Below are 18,994 nucleotides of genomic sequence, written 5' to 3'. Positions count from 1 at the left end.
GGACTGCCGTAATGGCCTGGTGTGCTTCCTTTGCAATGGAGTCGGGCATTCATCAAGGCGTTGCGATGGAAGTCTGAAGGTGAAAAGGAATACGGATGGGCTGTTCATAAGTACGCCCGGCGTTATGAGGCTTTGTGTTTTTAAGTTGGAGGCTAACCCGTCGAGGAAACTGCACCTTAATTTGAAAACAAACAAGACGAGAATATAGTAGGTGCAAGATTAGCGATGAGATGAGCAAGTAAATACTTCTCGAGGCCATGACATCATATTATGAATCTGTGATACATTAATGCGAAATGATGGACCACAGAAGATTAATGTACAGATATACAATTTACACAATCCTACTTCTTGGGGATTTGAAGAGAGCATTTTTGTTTTCTTATCTTTCCGAGGTAGACTGGAATTGTTCCTTAGCTATTTCACCATTTTACAGCAAATATGAAAAGCTAGGTCCAATTAAAGATTGTACGATAATGCGTAACATGAAATTTCATGAACAAATAAGCGATGTGTTTGAGAAAGCTTGTAAGGAGGACAAAGTAGATTTGGTGAACAATTGCCCAAAGGTGAGCATATCATAAGAAAGCCATGGATTGTTATACGACAAACACTTCATTGCATTACTAAGCCATTTGTCAATAGAAGATGTAGGTGATGTCCAACAAGGCATAAGATGCTTAGGCTATAGATAAATTTAGATAACCTAATTCATAAAGTCCTTAAAAGTCTTAAGGTAAATTTGAACGACTCTCTTGCAAATGATTGAACCGCAATTATTAAAGGAGAACTCCCTACCTATAATTATGGTTTATGGTAGATCCCTTACTTGTCAAATATTTTCTTGACGAGAAATTTGACACTAATTATATAGGACTGAAGATTATGTTGACGGCCAGTTATAAAATCTAATCACTTCATTCGTGAATGGAAATTTCATTGTAACATGCTTAAGGGCCTGTTCGGATGGCATCCCATTCATTGGATAAGGCTTAGAATTTGCAGCAAGGGGGAATGAAACTATAGGAGAGAAGTGCCGTGCAAAAAGGTTTGGAATCAATTAAAGCCCACAATCGTTGAAACATTGGGATTATTAGTTCCATTTTAGAGGCGTTTTTCCTATGCGGACTACTAATAATTGAATTTTCTTCTTATGGTTGAATATTCCCAGTCCAGTGCATATTTCTCCTTGATCTCACATTTTGCTAGCTATATACGTCGGAAAAACATGTTATCGCTGTAAGGAGCTAAAAAGTTGTATATTCTCCTTGAGTTTTGCATTGCTTAAGCTCAAATTTGCCATTCTTCCTTCTATTATTGTTATAAATAGTAATGGAGGCTTAATCACTTCGGTGGTATTTGGTGACCTAAATGAAATCACTATAACGATCTTATAATGCTGGGGATCCCCATCTTAGAGTAATCTAATTCTCCATGATGATCCAAAATTATTACGTTTGATATGCTATATTTCACTGATTAAATATTTTTGGATATCTATAATTAACCTATTTAATATGCTACGAGCCAAACTCAGTGTCTTTGTAATACCAAAACTATCCTTTCAACTATCAAATATAATTCTCAAAAAAATTATAGAAAAACAACTATGAACATAAATCAAATTATCAAAACCTATTCCTCTAGAACAATTTAATAAGATCAAATGCTAATCAAAACCGATCGAAGTAATAATAGAAGAGTATCAAACCTTCTCAACTAAAAGAATTTTTTTTGTGGGATTATCAAACCATTCTTGGTTAGAATAATCTTTTTTTTTTTTTTTTTTTTTTTTTTGCTAGGGATCAACATTTTTGGAAACAATTTTTCTCGCTGGTCTGAAAGAGATTTTTGCCTTTAAATTTTAACCCAATGTCACTATTTTGGGATGATCTTCGAAACTAAGGTTGAGTTTAATATTACTCAATTGGGCGATGATTTAGGAGTCAGGATGATTTCAGATCGCTTACTTCATTATGAGGGACATTTAGGGAGGCAACAAGGTTCATCAGGTCAGTTTTGTATACCAATTTTGGAATAGAAGAATCGGACTTAAACTGAATCAGTGCTAATTTCACTAAGCTTAAATAGATAAACAACAGCTTCTTTGATTCCGTTCCTAATATGTCCACTGCACCCTTCCGAAAATACACATGCAATATTGCTTGTTATATATTTTTTTCCACCATCCCCTCGCTGCTTCTCCTTCGGTCTCTCCCATCCCCATTCTCCAATCCCCCCAGTCCCCGAATTCCTCGCAATTCCTAAAATCCCCTTCTCTTGTAGTCGTAATAATACTACTAAGCCTCCCTTCTAATCAAACGAGATCGATCCCAATGAGAATTCGAGGCTCAAAGACTCCACCTTTGAACTCTTCCTCTGCTCTCCCCGCTACTCCCACTCCCTCTCCATCCCCTCCATGGAATTCCCCTTCTTCGAACGATTCATCCTCCCGCTGCGAAGGCCTCGATCTCTTGGTGCTTGCTGTCATCGAAGTCAATGGAGACAGAGCTCTGGATGCTGAGAAGAATGCCAGGAACGGAGCCAAAGAGGAGGAAGATAGAATTGAGAAGATTTGGGAGGAGAGGGGCAGCGAAGTTGAGGTGGGTATGAAGCTAAAGAGGCGTCGGAGGCAGTTGGCAATGCCTTCCAGGTATCAGGATTCCGTGCTCCAGCCATGGAAGCGGCAAACTCGGCGCCGGCTTATGGGGGCCAAACGGTCGGAATAAGAGAAAAGGTTGGACTTTGATGTGTTTCTTCTGCTTCCGGGGCTTCAATTTGATCTTTTTTGCATGAAAATTTTGTATGGATCGGAACATATGGTTGCTGGCAATCTGTATTTACCTCTTTTCTGCTCTTATTTCCTATACGCCACATATATACTTTAAAAGATCGATAGGGTTTTGGTTTTGTGGTTCGGATCTATCCTGTTTCAAATTAAATTGGTAGAATCCTGGTTTTTGTTTGAGATCGTTTCACTTCTTCAGTTTGGCAATGATTGATGTGGGGGTTTGGATTTGTGTAATTGAATGCGAGCTTTCTGGTTGCTACCATTATCCTATTTTGTGTTAGAAGTTCTGCTTTGGGTAGAAAGGTATGATCGCTGAATTTGATTGGAGTAGAGTTCATCGCTGGTTGCTACCATTATCCTGCTTTGATTGTTTCACTTGCATATTACCAAATGTGATTTGATTGGAGTAGAGTTCATCGCTGAATTTGAGATTCTTTCCTACCTTGTCGCCGCATAAAGGATTGGAGATTCTTTCTTTATTTCTGATTACTTCGATTAATTCTTAGCAAGTAAATTCTAATATGACTTTTTGATTCTTCTTTCAGCGTATGTATCTAATTTGTAAATTATTAGTTTCGTGGCAAACTTAGCACTGATTGAAATCCATGGATGTTTTATCTGTCTAGTTATTTTTAGTGAACGGGAAGTGAGCATATATATGAATGTAGAGATTGAAGCTTTAGACAAGGACTTGGAAGTATATACAAGGGGGTTGGAGGTATTTCAGAAAAATGCTATTTACTTGGGAAATAATCCTTTTCAGTAAATTCTATAGATAAGTAATAACTATCATAGCATATGACAGTAATTTGATTTATGAACATCGATAGTTCTGTAAGATTATAGAAATTGGTTTGACTGCTCTGAGCTGCTAAAGCCTCTTTTATAGTGCAATTCGCTTGATGTCTTTATGTGATTTCTAATGCTGAGCAAACGCATCATCTTGGGTCCTCCTGCCCATCGAAAAGTCTGCACTTACGTCTGGAAAAAAGCAATAGGAAGTTCAGCACTACCCTCTAAAAAAAGAAAAGAAAATGAATTTCCATGTAGTGATTGACCTAGAGTACTTGATATTGCATAACATCTAAATCAAATACAAGTACCATGAATGCCTCTAAGTTCTCCTATCCTGCATTCTTCTCATTTTGTTGGCCTTTTTCCAGATATAATGCTTCATGGAAGAAATATGGCCATGACAATTGCATGTGCAGATACTTGTTTAATTGTTTCCTTGGTCCTTGAGCATGAACCCTCTGCATGATACCTATATTTGATATTTTTAATTATTTTTTGATGCATTAAGAGACTATAGATGGCGCTTCAAGAATGTCTGATGTTTCATTCTGCACATAATTACCCTAACCAAAGTGTTGTACATACAGTGGATGAGTCTTTTATTCAAGTGAGCATTCATATGCAGTCACTACATTTAAATTTCGTGCAACTCTGATGAATGCACTTTATTTTGATCTCTTTCTTAATATACTCTGACTATCTCCTAATGTATCTTCTATCTTTTATGCCTTAAATGGACTATATGTAGTAGTTACTTTAGCTTGTTGTCTGTAAGTTCATGTCTTTTTTGGAATATGAAGGTCGCTGATGAACTGAGTCGATTCATTGTTCCTCGGAAAGTGACATTTGATGGCTTTTAGTTTTTAAACTGTTCAAAATCTCATAATCAGCTTGGCGTTGCTTCAACAATTATCTGAACGCATACTCTTCTAAATGATTGATGTTAAAGTTTGATTTTCTAAGCATATCTGCGAATGATTCTGAAACATATGTATAGTTCTTCCCATTTCTATCTCGATTTTTCATCAGAAATTCCTATTGCTGCTCTGTTTGAATGCAGTCCAACATCATTTCAGAAGTAAGAATTTATGTTGCAAATTTAGATCATGGAACATGTTACAATGTCAACTTGAGAAAGCTTCTTTTAAAATACAACAAAAGATCTGAGGAAGAAATGAAATTGATGGTGCTTCTCTGCAGCAGGATGAAGTGTTGATACCAGACAGCCGAGCGCGGTAGCTTGCTTGTTGTTCAAGTTCAAATGACCGATAACAGCTGACAAGAGACTTAACTCCACAGATTGTAAGATAAAAGATTTAAATTATCTTTGAGGTAAATGAGAGAAGATATAAAGGTTATAACTTGATTGGTAATAGTGATAAGATGTGAATGCATGGGATGTAAATGAGTACCATGATGATTGATGATTCCAATAAAGCATTTGTTAATTACTATGTCATAGGCAGATCAAGGAATGGCAGGGATACTATTCACACGTTTTCTACTTTCTGGAACAAACAATCCTATGTTTTATCTGATAACAACTGGTATTCATATGGTCCAGTTCTCAGAAGTGGATGAAAGATTAGAGAAGTACAAGGGCTCTTTTATCTGTCTTTTGCTGTCATAGCAGTGTTTTTTTTTTCTATCTTTTATTTATTTTTTTGGTACACTTGTTCAGTCATAGCAGCTCTTGGGGGTTCTCCTACTATTACTTATTTCCTTGCAGTTATTACAAAATATTTTTTTGACAATATAGTTGGGACACAAGTACTTGGGTTTAAACACTAGACCTCTTCCATAAGGAGAGGGTTGCGAACCAGCTGAGATATGGGTACTTAGCTTTTGTTTTTTTTTTTTTTTTAAATAAGACTATTGATATAGCAGATATTAGTTTTTACTAATTTTATCATATGTCATGATAGTATCAGGAAAACTATGAACAAGTAATTGTTTGAATAGTTTTTTAATATCATTTGAGCGAAGATAGAAAATTTTTTTTTCCATTTAATATATGCAGTTGTAGAATTTTGACATAATATTATTTCAGAATGATGTCAATAGATCGAGAGGAAGCCAAGGCTTGATTTTTTTTTTTTTTTGACATTTTTCTGCCTGTTAAAATCCAAAAACAAGATTTGTTACTGCAACTTTGTTTAGGAGAAAGAGAAAGGGAGAGGCTAAAGCTGGGCTTGCCCAACCAATAGTCTGGGATAGTTTTCACATGGGAAATGTTAGGGAGGTTTTGAGCTATAGTTGTTGCTTTTATAACTACATTTCCAGTGTTTAGTTCAATGAATTTGCAAGAGAGAAGAATGCTTAGTCATTCGATCTTGGAGAGAGCATCGAAGCAGCCTGTTGTTCCAAATTCTAATGCTTGATCTATAATTCTCTCTTTAAGCCAATAAATACATGCCACTAGGCATCATCAAAGCCCTTTTCTAATTCCAAAAATTCCAAATGCGGCTATTAACCAACCCCCCTATCTATGAATAGTCTTTATTAGAAGAGAATTAGATCCTTGTAGCCTTGTATTTCTCCCCAACTTCTGTCATGCTTTAGTTCCCCCCCTCCCTCTCGTTCTTCTTCACCAATTTTCTTAGATCTAAATCTCCCATGCCTAGATGGCCTAAGCCAAAAGGAGGTCCAGTTAGGAAAGATCTCCTTGGGAGTCTCCCCAAGGAGAATGAAGCGCACCAGATCCTGCCAACATAACACTGGAGAAGCCTCTCCATCTTTATTTTCTTTAATTTCTTGTTTTGATCTTATAATTTCTGTTGTTAGCATGTAATTATTTTAGATTTAATAAAATTCTTGGTCCTTAATGATGAACAAACTTCTCTCTCTTTTTTTTAGCTTGTTTTAGGTTAATTTTTGCATTTTTATTGGATAACTTGTAGATCTTTGCTTTCATTTATTTGTAGGCCTTCTAGATGGGTAGACAGGGTCCAAGATCTCTTGATCTAACCCCTTTTAGGGTCACATTATTTTTCAAACCCTAATTGATCCATAAGGATCGCTAGACTTAATATGGACCGATTTGGTTACTACAGATAGGGTAGGACTGGACAGGGTCTAGGAGTAAGATCCGAGTCGCAAACCAAATTTTTGGATGTCATAATTTGATCATATGACGACCAATTAAGATATGGTGCCACATATCTCCTAATCTTAGAGAAATCAAGGAAGCAATAATAGGTACAATTGATGTAAAAGTTGAGATCTACTCGTATAGAAATTTATCTTTTTCGAGTTTATTTCTATTAGTCATATATATTTTAGGAAAATAAGTCCTATTAAAATTAAAAGAGAAATCCAGCCCGAATTTTGTAAGGAGAACCTCACAATTATAAATAGAAATTATATACCTTAATTTTATAATCAATAAAAAATGGAACATAAATCTTCTTTGGCAATTTTTTATTTTTTTAAATTTTTTAAAGAGAATCAAGTTAAACGGGCTGAGGAAATTATTCCTTCTTTCTAATTGGATCACTAATCTTAACCTCCTAGGGCACAGGATGGGGCTAGAGATTATTTATCTAGACTTGCCATCATATGCCTATCTAATAGATGCATGGTTGATACTTCCTAGGCCATATTTGTAGGAAAAGTACAGCCTAAGCCTCTATTTTAGGGCTAGAGGGGATGCCTCGACCTTGGAGCCTTTCCAATACTACTACTAAGCCTTACTTATGGCACAGGTTCTATTGGCTGTTATTATCTACTCGTTTGTTCTTGGTTTTCCAACTTTTCTGGCTTTAAAGAACTGGTGGTGGCTCCAAATCCTCCCTGAACTCCACTGTTCACTTTTGATGGGTGTCCACATCCTTTTATGTTATTTTCACATATAGAATCTTTGTTTAGAGGATAGAAAAGGTAATCTCCCTCTAGGACCTTGCTCAAGAAGGGGTGGTGGGGTGCACATTAATATTCTTTTCCACCACTAACCTGGATCCAACATAAAGCCTTATTCCCTTTTAGTTCGTATTTTACCTTAATCTATGTAATGACTTCTACAACCCTTATGGAAGCCCACAGAGATCTAGGGTTCAAATCCTGGGTATTGTTTGGAAAAACTAACAAAACAAAGAAAAACCAAAGGTCCAGTTTGAGCCTAAATTATCATCTTCATGTAAACAATAGCGGCCCAAGCCATGAATAGAGTAGGTTGGGAAACATATTGATTTGACCTAAGAAATGTGAGAAATTACCATGAATAATAATCAAATATCATGAAATTTACAATGAAAGTCATATTTTCTAGTTAATGCTACATCAGTATTGTGTGAATGACATGCATGCATTATCGAGATGTTTGGCCTTGTGCTAAACTATTATGAACAATGTTTTATTAGTTAAACAATTAGAATAGAGCCATGCATTCAAGTTGTTTCTACGTCAATTCTTTGTGAAAGACATGCATCTTTCGTTCTTCAATTTCTTTCCAATCCCCTTCATGCTTTAGCTTGAAAGGCATGCATATATATCTTATTCTCTTATTTCTTTTCATTTAACTTTTACTTATTAATGTCAGTAAACAATTTTCATAATGGTGAAATTCCTACTTTATTATCTTATGTTGAGATATTGGATTGTACATGATCCAAACATATATAGAAGTGGTGTTTGGAAACTTATAGCTCGACCACTTGCAAGTGTGTGCAGCTCAAGTACTTGCAGATTATTTATATATAATAATTCAAAAAGTGAACCTACTAAAGCTTTATCATAAGTAAGAGCGGCTTGACCCGAGTTTCGTATTGAAGCTACTCTACAACTAATCCTTGCACCATAGCATGCAAAGAAGGCAGTTTATAAAAATAAGATATTTTTACATTTTAATATTGTTAAAAATAAAAAAACTCGTTCTTTTACCACCACTGCCAATAGAATGTGCACCACCACCGCTATCCTTACTGTCATCACTACTACAACTGTCACCCTATTCTTGCTGTCGATATTATTATTACCATTGCCTCCCTCCCCCCTTCCTTATTGCCACTACTCCTATGATACTATCTTCCAATTATTGTCACCTTTGCCACATTGCTGGTGCCCTCGCTACCATTGTTACAACAACCACAAGCACCGCCACTATAGCTGCCTCTATGAGGCCATCACCATCATTGTTGCCACCTTTGTTGTACTTTCATGAACTCTATCACTGTCCCCATAGCCACCTCCACCAACTTTGTTAGTAATACCACTGCATTTGTCCTCATCACCATGCTTGTTTAAAAATAATTAATTGTATCCAACATGTTTATTTTTTAAATTAGAAAAATAGAATTGCTTTTTTTGATTTTGAAAAACAGAAAAAACAAAAGTGATGTCGCACTACACCTTAATTATGAAATTTCTGAAAAATCATAATAATGCATTATTATGTCTTTGGAAATTAAAATTTTGAACAGGTTATTCAATTATACTATATCTAGAATTATTATATAATTATACTATATTATATTTAGAAATATAATATAATATAATATAATTATATTACTATGGTATTACAATTTATGTCAGAACTAAGATCACATACGTCCTTAAAGAATACTAGAGTTTACATGAAACTAGTAAGTTTTCAAAGGCATATATTTTATAGAAATATCAGATTTATCGGAAATATTTATTTAAAATTTACATTTCACATCTCATGGCCTTGAGCAAAATTTTGCATGATATCAAGGTCAAAAAAGATAGAAAACTATAGTTGTAATTTAGTAAAGTTTTTTTCCAATTTTTAGAAAGCCATATTTTTTTTGTAGAAGTGTCAAATTTCCATGATCTTAGACATGTTGAAAAGTACTTCTCGTGATCTACAATAGAAACTTCATAGTCCTTGATTAGGTTTTGATGTTTTTGATATTAAAACATGACTAAAACCTATATATAACATAGTAATAATTTTTTTTTGATTTTGAAATTTTAATCCTTCTAGTAAAACTGGACATGCCTATGCATGTGCAAATAGAAAGAGAATACTATTTAATGTTCAACCTACCTTCATTTCTTCTCTCTTTTTTTTTAAAATTTCCAAATCCAAATGTCAAACTAGGAGTCATTCTTTTTCAGGTTCTAACATGTCACACCTGAATATTTGAAGCTACTCTTTCTAATTCTTCAAATTGAGATGGATTGTCAACCTTAGGAGTGACAGGCAGGTTGCACTTCCTCTGACTGACAAGAGAGTCATTGACTTTAAGAATGGTGTCCTTATAGGATAGGTCTTGGCGAAAAAGATTCAAGAGGCTTTCTGATCCATAGCAAGGGACAAAGCTTCGGGGCCAGATGGCTTCCCCCATGTTCTTCTCAAAGTACTGGTCGATTGTTTGCAATGAGATAGTAGCAGCTATTTAGTAGTTCTTCACCTCTGCGAAGATGCCAAATGCTTGGCAACAGATCTTTATCACCTTTATCCCAAAGAGGCAGGATGCATACGAGCCTAGTCATCATAGACCGAGCAGTCTCTACACTACTCCATACAAGGCTATTGCATAAATTATGGTGATCAGGATGAAACTAATCCTCCCTCACCTCATCATCCCAGAGCAGGAGGCATTTGTAGGTGGCCGGAGTATCATTGATAATATCCTCATTGTCTAGGTGTTTATGCATGCCCTCTAGAAGACCTTTTGTCGCTATAGTCTTGTGACCGTCAAGCCCATTATGGAGAGGACTTACAACAGCATGAGATGAGACTTTCCAGTGTACGCCTTAAAGAGTTTTGGATTCCAAGGAGTTTGGATCTGCTGGATTTTAGGCTATGTAGGGGCTCCATCCTATGCTATCTAGGTTAATGGTACATCGACAGAGTTCTTCACCTTGGTGGGCAGTCTATGCTAGAGTTGCCCTCTATTTTCATACTTGTTTATCATTTGTGTTGATGTCTTGTTGCGGGACCTCTAAGCTTCCACCTTGAACCAAACCCTGGATGCTTACTTTTCAACCTCGGGGGCCAACCTATCTCACACCTCCTCTTTGCTGATGACTACCTGCTACTTGCTCGGGTGTCTAGACAGAACCTGGTAGTTCTCAGAAGAATCTTGGAACACTAATACTTTGCTTCTAGCTAGAAAGTGAACCTATTCAAGTTTGCAGTTTGTTTTAGCTCGTAAGCAAAGCCGCAACTGAAGGCTGCTGTGAGAGATTATCTGGGAGTCAGGGAGTAGAACAGGATATGGCACTATCTTGGCATCTAGATCTTCGGGAGGAGGCTGCAAAGAGACGAATGTAGTACTATTAATTAGAGGGTCCAGGAGTGGTTGGAGGGTTGGTAGACTATACATGATGGGCAGGGTAATGCTAGTGAGATCAATTCTTAGCTCTATTCCGATCTTTCTCATGTCGAATACAGCTCCCCCAAAGACTTACCTATTGAAGATCGAGAAAATGCTCAAGAATTTCTTATGGGGGGAAAATGGTGGTGTGCGCAGAGTAGACCTCGTTGCTTGGGGAGCAATCTTTCAACCCCTACGAGATGGTGGCCTTAGGGTCCAGTGTATGATGATCAAGAGAGAGGCTCTAATGGCCAGGCATGTTGCGAGGTACCTGTTAGAGCCTGACATCCTTTGAAGCTCTATTGTGAGGGCCAAATATGGCCCATGGACATCATCTATTGGCATTTGACTTGGCTAAAACAGCACCTTTATCATGAAAAAGATCTGGGCCCATGCTCATACGGTGATGTCCAACATCAGATAGTTCATTGGCGACGGGCAGTTCTTGAAGGTAGTGGGTGGCATATGGATTTCCAACTTACCCCCTTGCGCAGTGGTCCACCATGGTCAACACCGAGGTAGAGAAGATGAGAAATAACCCTTATCACCCGTTTCTTTGATGATTGGTGACAGGCGGATCTGTGAGTTGTTCGTTCCTAGAAAGAAGATGAGACATAACCCTTATCACCCGTTTCTTTGATGATTGGCTAGCTGATCATCTCTATACTAATTCCCAAGTTTGATACTCCTGATAAGAGGGTGTGGCACTTCTCTTGCACCTCGAAGGTAAGGGCTAAGGATTTGTATGACATCTACAAAGTTGAACCGGATCAGAGGTTGGACTGCCTGTGGATCTAAAAGTTAGGGTTTTATCCTATAGTTGCTTTACTCCTATGGAAAGTGGCTTGGGGTCACCTTCCATCCAGGGATGTTTTGATTAGACAGGGGATGAGCCTTCCCCTGAACTGTGATGTTTGCCTAGATGAGGAGTCAATGGCTCTTGTCCTTTTCCAATATCTGAGGGAATTTTGGGTGTGGGGGCTCCTTCATGCCCCCTCGGACTTCCTCCAGTCTAGGGCTCTAGTTGAGACCATCTTTTTCTACCTGAGGGGATGCAGGAGTAGGCCTTCCGCTAAACCCGAGGACATCCCAACCGCGGAGGTTCATTATAGAGAGGGCCCTCTTTCGATTAGAGGAAATCATCCTCCCATCCTCGATTGGAGAGCCTATGACAACTCAGGACATCCAGGACTCCACCTCAGCTCATGCGGCAATCAGGATGATTTTCATCACTTGGGAACCCCCACCCTTGAGCTTTTTCAAGGTAAACTTTGATGGTAGTGTGAGTGCTGGTCGCAGCAGAGAAGGCACTGGGTTTGTGATTAGGAGCCTTGACTCTCGCCTTGTTTCTATTGGTGGGAGTCAGATCCATGATACCATTATCCCTAGAGCCAAGGTGAGAGCTGCTTGGGCAAGCATTAGCTACATGAGGCTTTACTTGTGGGATAACTTCATTTACATAGAGGAAGTTAACTATGGTGATTGGTTGGATCCAGCAGTAGACTGGCACTATGGACAATCCCCTTTTGCTCCAAGATATTTGGCAGTATTCTAGAGATTGTACTTCCTTTTAGGCTAGTCACGTCTACCGCGAAGCTAATATAGCTACAGATTAGGTTACATGCTTTATGATAGAGTACTTCGATGATGTGCTATGGACTAGCGGTGTAGTCGTACCATACTTTTTATGGGATATTTTGTTTTTTTTATTTCATTGGATGTATTCATATGAGAGTTGTGTGATTCATCTGACTTACCAAAAAAAAGATATTCTCTTATTAATTAAATACAACTTGTTGGCTATTTTAAATCTGTATAACTAGGAAGATAGTACTCATGCATGTATAGAGATGCCTAGACTGAAAAATTGGAAAGAACTCGGAGTGGTTTTTCAATTCTATATGTCATTCATGAATACAAAAAGCTGCATTCATATTAATTGGATAAAACATGTTGACTATAGTATAAATACCTTTAGCGCACTCAAATTTATTATATTAGGTTGCAATAAACATGACTCTGACATAGATTGACATAGATAGGGATTTGATGTGTTTAAATGAAAACAATTTTTTAATGGCCATAATGCATTATATTAATCTAAGGGATGTAGTGGTTTGGATTTCAAGAGATTAATTATACAACTCGAAATCAAGGATCAATTTTCCCATGACTTTGTAATTTGTGGAGTTAATAAAGGAAGCCTTCAGAATTGGAGAAAAGATGGGATTCTTTGTAGAGACGAAATTCTATATATGAGAATCTTCATTAGACAAACCAAAAGGAGTTTGCTTGGATTGTTATGATGTTATGTGTCACGCCCCGGATCCGGCTCCGTGACACGGCCGTGCTATTGCCGACTACTACCCGCAATAGCACGCAGCCTCGTACATGGTCAACAGGTAGTCAAAAGCAGTGTAACTTGTATATATATCAAAAGAAAGTATTACAACCCATTGGTTCGTATAGAGTACAGAGCTTCTACATAGTTTATATACACAAAAGTTTATTTATATCATCTCCAAAAATAAAGAAGCCCTGTTGCAAAAGAAAAATGCTTCTGGCAGCTGTCACTGGTGGTGATCTAAAAAAAACGTAAATGAACAGGCATGAGCTACACGGCTCAGTAAGTAATCCTGCATAATCTTGTCGAATCGACTTAAAAATACTAACCATGCTTATCAGGATTTGAAAAGCTGACATGTATGCTACTAAATCAATCATCATAATAAAATATCCATGCTGAGTAAATAAAACAGTATCCTACGATATCAAGAAATCAAGTAATATGCACATGTAGGAAAAATCGTGCCACCGGCATTGCCGTGGTCAGGCTCTTAAATGCTACTGCGAAGTCTTTCTTGGCCACTGGCGGGACCGGCTCAGTTATTAGGCGGCCACTGGCGGGGCTGGCTCAGTCATTCTCGGTCACTGGCAAGGCCGGCTCAGTTACATTAGGTCAGTAGCTCTTAAGAGTTCATAAATAATGCTCCGTATAGGTAGTACCTCATAGATGCTACGGCGAATTCATTAATGGTCACTGGCGGGGCCTGCTCAGTTATTAGTCGGCCACTGGCGGGGCTGGCTCAGTCATTATCGGCCACTGGCAAGGCCGGCTCAGTTGCATTCGGCCCGTAGCATCAAGAACCCTTAGGTACCCCTTGCAAGATGTGCAAACAACTAGAGGCAATTCATCATCATGCTTTATGCTCATGCTAATAAAAATTACGACATACCATTCCATTCACCTTACATGCATTATGAAATCTACATAAGCATGATTTATGCATAATCACCAATTATATGGCTAACACATGCCACTCATACACATGATTCATAATCCATATCTTAGGATATAATGTAATCTACTTATTTCGTAGGCACAATGGAAATCATAAAGCACATATAATCATAACTTGTATAACTAAAGCATGCCATATACATTCACCATTCACAGCTTATAATTTAGGGTACATGACCTATAATACAAGTATAACGGGTTAAATTTCATGCATGATCCATAAAAGATTAGGACAGGCTACTTACATACACGATTCACAACAAGATTAAAACAAGTTACTTACAGTAATTTGCCTTTCTCCTAGGTCTCCTGCGTCCTGGTGACGAGTCCTAAGTCACCTACAATCATGTCATAATAACAATATGTTATTTCCTTTTCTACCTGAAATTTAGCCCAAGCCTAATTCCTCTGTATTGGGGTCTTGGCTGGGCTCATAAGTCTTAATTGGCCTTCCGATTGGCCACTAAGCTTAATTCCCAACTTAAATTGGGTTTAATTTTGGTTAAATTTATAGTCTGGCTTGTCCAGACTTAGCCCAATTTGATTGGGCTCGGGTTTAGTCAAATTTGGCTAAACCCTTTCCCTTTTTCTTTTTCTTTTTCTTTTTCTTTTTCTTTTTTTTTTTCTTTTTCTTTTTCTTTGGGCTTAACGGGTTGCGGATTCGGATTCGGATCCGACCCGCGAACCCGTTATCAGGTTTTCTTCCCCCCTTCCAGAGGCTTCCGCCTCTTCATCTCCCGCTCTCCTCTCTCTCCTCTCTTTTCTCCTTCGTCTCCACCGGACCCATGCCTCCGGCCGGCCCTCCGGCTCCCCTTCTTCTCCTCCGGCCAGATCTGTGGCCTTCCCCCTCTCGGTCACTCCCTCTCTTTCCCTCTCTCTCTCTCCCTCTTCTCTCCTTCGTCTCTACCGAAGCCCATGCTTCCGGCCCTCTCCTCCGGCTCCCCTTCTTCTCCTCCGGCCAGATCTGTGGCCTTCCCCCTCTCGGTCACTCCCTCTCTTTCCCTCTCTGTCTTTTTTTTTTTTTTCTTTCTTCTTTGTTTTCGCCGAACCCTAGCTTCCGACCCTTCGCCCCCCCACCGGAACCCACTGTCTCCTCCCCTTCTTCTCCCGCAGGCGACCGGGGAGACGAGGCTCCCCTCCGATCCACTGACCGAGGCGGAGCTTCCCCCCGGAGCACCGGCGGAAGAAAGGCCGCCCCCCCCCCCCCCCTTCCTCTTCTCCGAAGCGATGCCGGAGAAGAGGAGGGGTGCCGGGAAGTAAGGTCGCGGCTGGATCTCCTCCGGGAGATCTCCCCCTGCTCCGACCACGGTGAGGTAAGGCCGGGGTCCAAGGATGAAGCCTCTTCGGTCCGGTGAGTTCATTCCCTTTCTTCTTCTTCTTTTTTTTTTTTTTTTTCTTGGTTCTTCCTTCCGGCACCACCACCTCTTGCCGGAGAAGAGGTGGCGGTCCGGCCGGGGCTGGTGGCCTTGTGGCCACCTCTGTTGCCGGCTCGGCCAGATCCGGCGGCCCGGGGCTGCCCCCCGAGCCCTAGGGTAGCCGCAGCCGAGGCTGCGGTGCCCTGCAGGCGGCTCGGCCCGAGTGGTCATCGGGCCTGGCCTTGGACCGCGGCCGTTCTCAGGCCGGTCCGGGGTCTATGGGTCCGGCCCGTGACTCTTCTCCCTTCTGCCGGTCTCCTCCTCTCTGTCCCATAGTTGAAACAGAGGGGAGAATACCCCACAGAGGGTTTCTCCACTCCCTAAAATTTTATTAAAAGGGGTCCATACATGGTTTTAGTCGGTTTCAGTCGGGCAGTGCCTCCTCTCGGGTAGTCCCCCCTTCCTCAGAGCTTCAGGGCTCCTTGGCCTTAGGCTCCAGGGCTTCGGCTCTCTCTCTCTTTCTCTCGTTCGGCGTTTAGGGGGGTCTGTGATTTGGGGTTGCCGGCAGAGGCTTAAATATTTGTTTAGAGGATGAAACCCCCCTCTGAGAGGTCCCATCCTCTCCTTTCCTCCATACTTCGGGACTGGCCGCCGCCCCCCTGTCTCCGGCGCGCCGGCATCGGCTGCCAGCAGGGGATGCGGTAACCCCTCCCTGTCGGTCTTATCCCTTCGTTTTTTTTTTTTTTTTTTAACATTATAACAACACTGCCCACAGTGAAATTTGGGCCCAAACCCTTAACTGGGCCCATTTCTTATTGGGCCTAGTAGGTTGTGGGCCCGGACATTACATCCTACCCCCCTTAAAATAAATTTCGTCCGCGAAATTATACATACCTCTATCTTCGAAGAGCTGGGGGTAACTTTGGCGCATCTCCTCTTCAAGTTCCCAGGTGGCTTCCCGTTCAGTGTGGTTGGCCCACTGAACTTTGACATAAGGGATGGTACGCCTCCGAAGAATTTGCTCCTTCTTATCGACGATGCGCAGAGGAGCTTCCTCATAGGTCAGGTCTTCATTTATCTGCAAGGGTTCATACTGTAATACATGGCTGGGATCTGGGATGTACCTGCGTAGGAGGGAGACGTGGAAGACGTCGTGTACTCCTGATAACTCTGGAGGTAGGGCCAGCTTGTAGGCGACCTTGCCCACTTTAGCGAGAACCTCGAATGGGCCGATGTAGCGGGGATTCAGTTTACCGTGCCGCCCAAATCGGGTAACACCCCTTGACGGAGAAATTTTTAGGAAGACAAAGTTCCCCTCCAAAAATTCCAATTCTCTCCTGTCTTTATCAGCCCATCGTTTCTGTCTGTCCTGAGCGGCTTGTAGTCTCCGCGTTATTAGCAGTACCTTATCTCTAGCACTCTGGACCAATTCAGGACCGAGTAGTTTTCGCTCTCCGACCTCATCCCAATGCAGAGGAGATCGGCATTTCCTTCCATATAGAGCTTCATATGGTGCCATTTGGATGCTGGAATGGTAACTGTTGTTGTAGGCAAACTCTACCAGAGGTATGTGGTCGTCCCAGCCTCCACCTAGGTCCATGGTACAAGCTCTTAACATGTCTTCCAGGGTCTGTATTGTTCGCTCTGACTGACCGTCGGTCTGGGGGTGGTATGCGGTACTGAGCCTCAATTCGGTACCCATGGCCTTCTGAAAGCTTCCCCAGAATCTGGATACGAATCGGGGGTCGCGATCAGAAACGATGCTCACTGGCACTCCATGTAGGCGCACAATTTCATTAATGTACACTTGGGCCAGCCTGTCCAATGAGGTTCCAACCCTAAAGGGTAGGAAGTGAGCTGACTTTGTGAGGCGGTCGACAATCACCCACACTGCGTCATTCCTTTTTACTGTTCTTGGAAGCCCTGTAACAAAGTCCATAGTGATATGCTCCCATTTCCATTCTGGAATCTCCAATGGCTCTAGTAACCCTGCCGGCCTCTGGTGTTCTGCTTTTATCAGCTGACAGGTCATGCATCGGGCAACATACTCAGCTATTTCTCTTTTCATACCCTTCCACCAGTAATGCTCTCGGAGGTCCCTGTACATCTTGGTACTACCGGGGTGAACGGAGAAGCGGGATTGGTGGGCTTCTCCTAGAATTTCTTTCTTTAATTCCACATCAGCTGGGACATACAATCGATGACCGAACCTCAGGGTACCATCTGAGTGAATCTGGAGCTCGGGTCGTAACCCTTTTTCCACTTCATCCTTGAGTTGACCTGTGCGTGCGTCAGACTGCTGAGCGATCTTTATTCTGTCGATCAGTGTCGGTTGTATCCTTAGAGTGGCCAGCAGACTTTTTGTAGGTTGTACAATTACTTCAACCTGCAGCTTATCAAGATCCTTCTGAACCTGTGGCTGGGTGGTGAGTAGTGCAGATGAACTTACTGCTGACTTTCTGCTTAGAGCGTCAGCCACCACATTAGCTTTGCCTGGATGATACTTGATATCCAAATCATAGTCTTTCAGGAGTTCCAACCATCTTCTTTGTCGCATATTCAATTCTTTCTGAGTGAATATGTACTTTAAACTCTTATGGTCAGTGTACACTTCACAATGCTCTCCATAAAGGTAGTGCCTCCAGATTTTCAGGGCAAATACCACTGCAGCTAACTCCAGGTCGTGGGTTGGATAATTCTGCTCATAGGGCTTTAGCTGTCTAGAGGCATAGGCTACTACCTTGCCATTTTGCATTAATACACAGCCTAGCCCGGTTTTGGAAGCATCACTATAAATAGTAAATTCTCCATTTGTGGATGGCAGAGTTAAAATTGGAGCAGACACTAACCTCTGTTTTAACTCCTGGAAGCTCTTCTCACAACTGCTGTCCCAGATAAACTTGGCCCGTTTTTTGGTTAATCGGGTCAAGGGAGTGGCTATTTTGGAAAACCCTTCCACAAACCGTCGGTAATACCCGGCCAGTCCCAAAAAGCTTCTAATTTCTTTGACATTGGTGGGATGAGGCCAATCTACCACCGCTTCTATTTTCTTAGGGTCTACTGACACCCCATCCCCGGAGATCACGTGACCGAGGAATGCCACGCTGCTCAACCAGAACTCGCATTTGCTCAGCTTGGCATATAACTTTTTCTTCTGAAGGGTCTGTAGTACCATTCTTAAATGAACTTCGTGCTCTTCCCTGCTCCTTGAGTAAATCAGTATATCATCAATAAAGACTATCACAAACTGATCTAAATTCTGCTTGAAGACTCTGTTCATTAAGTCTATAAAAGCAGCTGGAGCATTGGACAGTCCGAATGGCATAACCAGAAATTCGTAATGCCCATACCTGGTTCGGAATGCAGTCTTTGGCACGTCATCCGGCTTGATTTTTAACTGATGGTAACCGGACTGCAAATCTATCTTGGAGAAGACTTGGGCACCTTGCAGCTGGTCAAACAGGTCGTC

General features: G+C 40.7%; 1 long non-coding RNA gene across 2 annotated transcripts; it reads left to right on the top strand.

The window, feature by feature from the left end:
* Positions 1 to 1,898: 1,898 nt before the first annotated feature.
* Positions 1,899 to 5,169, top strand: LOC148703380 (uncharacterized). 2 transcript variants are annotated; one of them, XR_015986983.2, is made up of 2 exons: positions 1,899 to 2,737; positions 4,790 to 5,169. It is a non-coding gene; the product is annotated as an uncharacterized LOC148703380 (long non-coding RNA). The 2 variants fall into 2 exon arrangements; XR_015986982.2 differs by having other exon boundaries at positions 4,787 to 5,169.
* Positions 5,170 to 18,994: the final 13,825 nt, after the last annotated feature.

Source organism: Phoenix dactylifera, chromosome 5, assembly GCF_051530095.1.
Source record: "Phoenix dactylifera cultivar Ajwa chromosome 5, Ajwa_hap1_PhDact_Kaust_v1.1, whole genome shotgun sequence".
NCBI classification, from domain to species: domain Eukaryota; kingdom Viridiplantae; phylum Streptophyta; class Magnoliopsida; order Arecales; family Arecaceae; genus Phoenix; species Phoenix dactylifera.
This window is presented reverse-complemented; position numbering and strand designations above follow the sequence as displayed.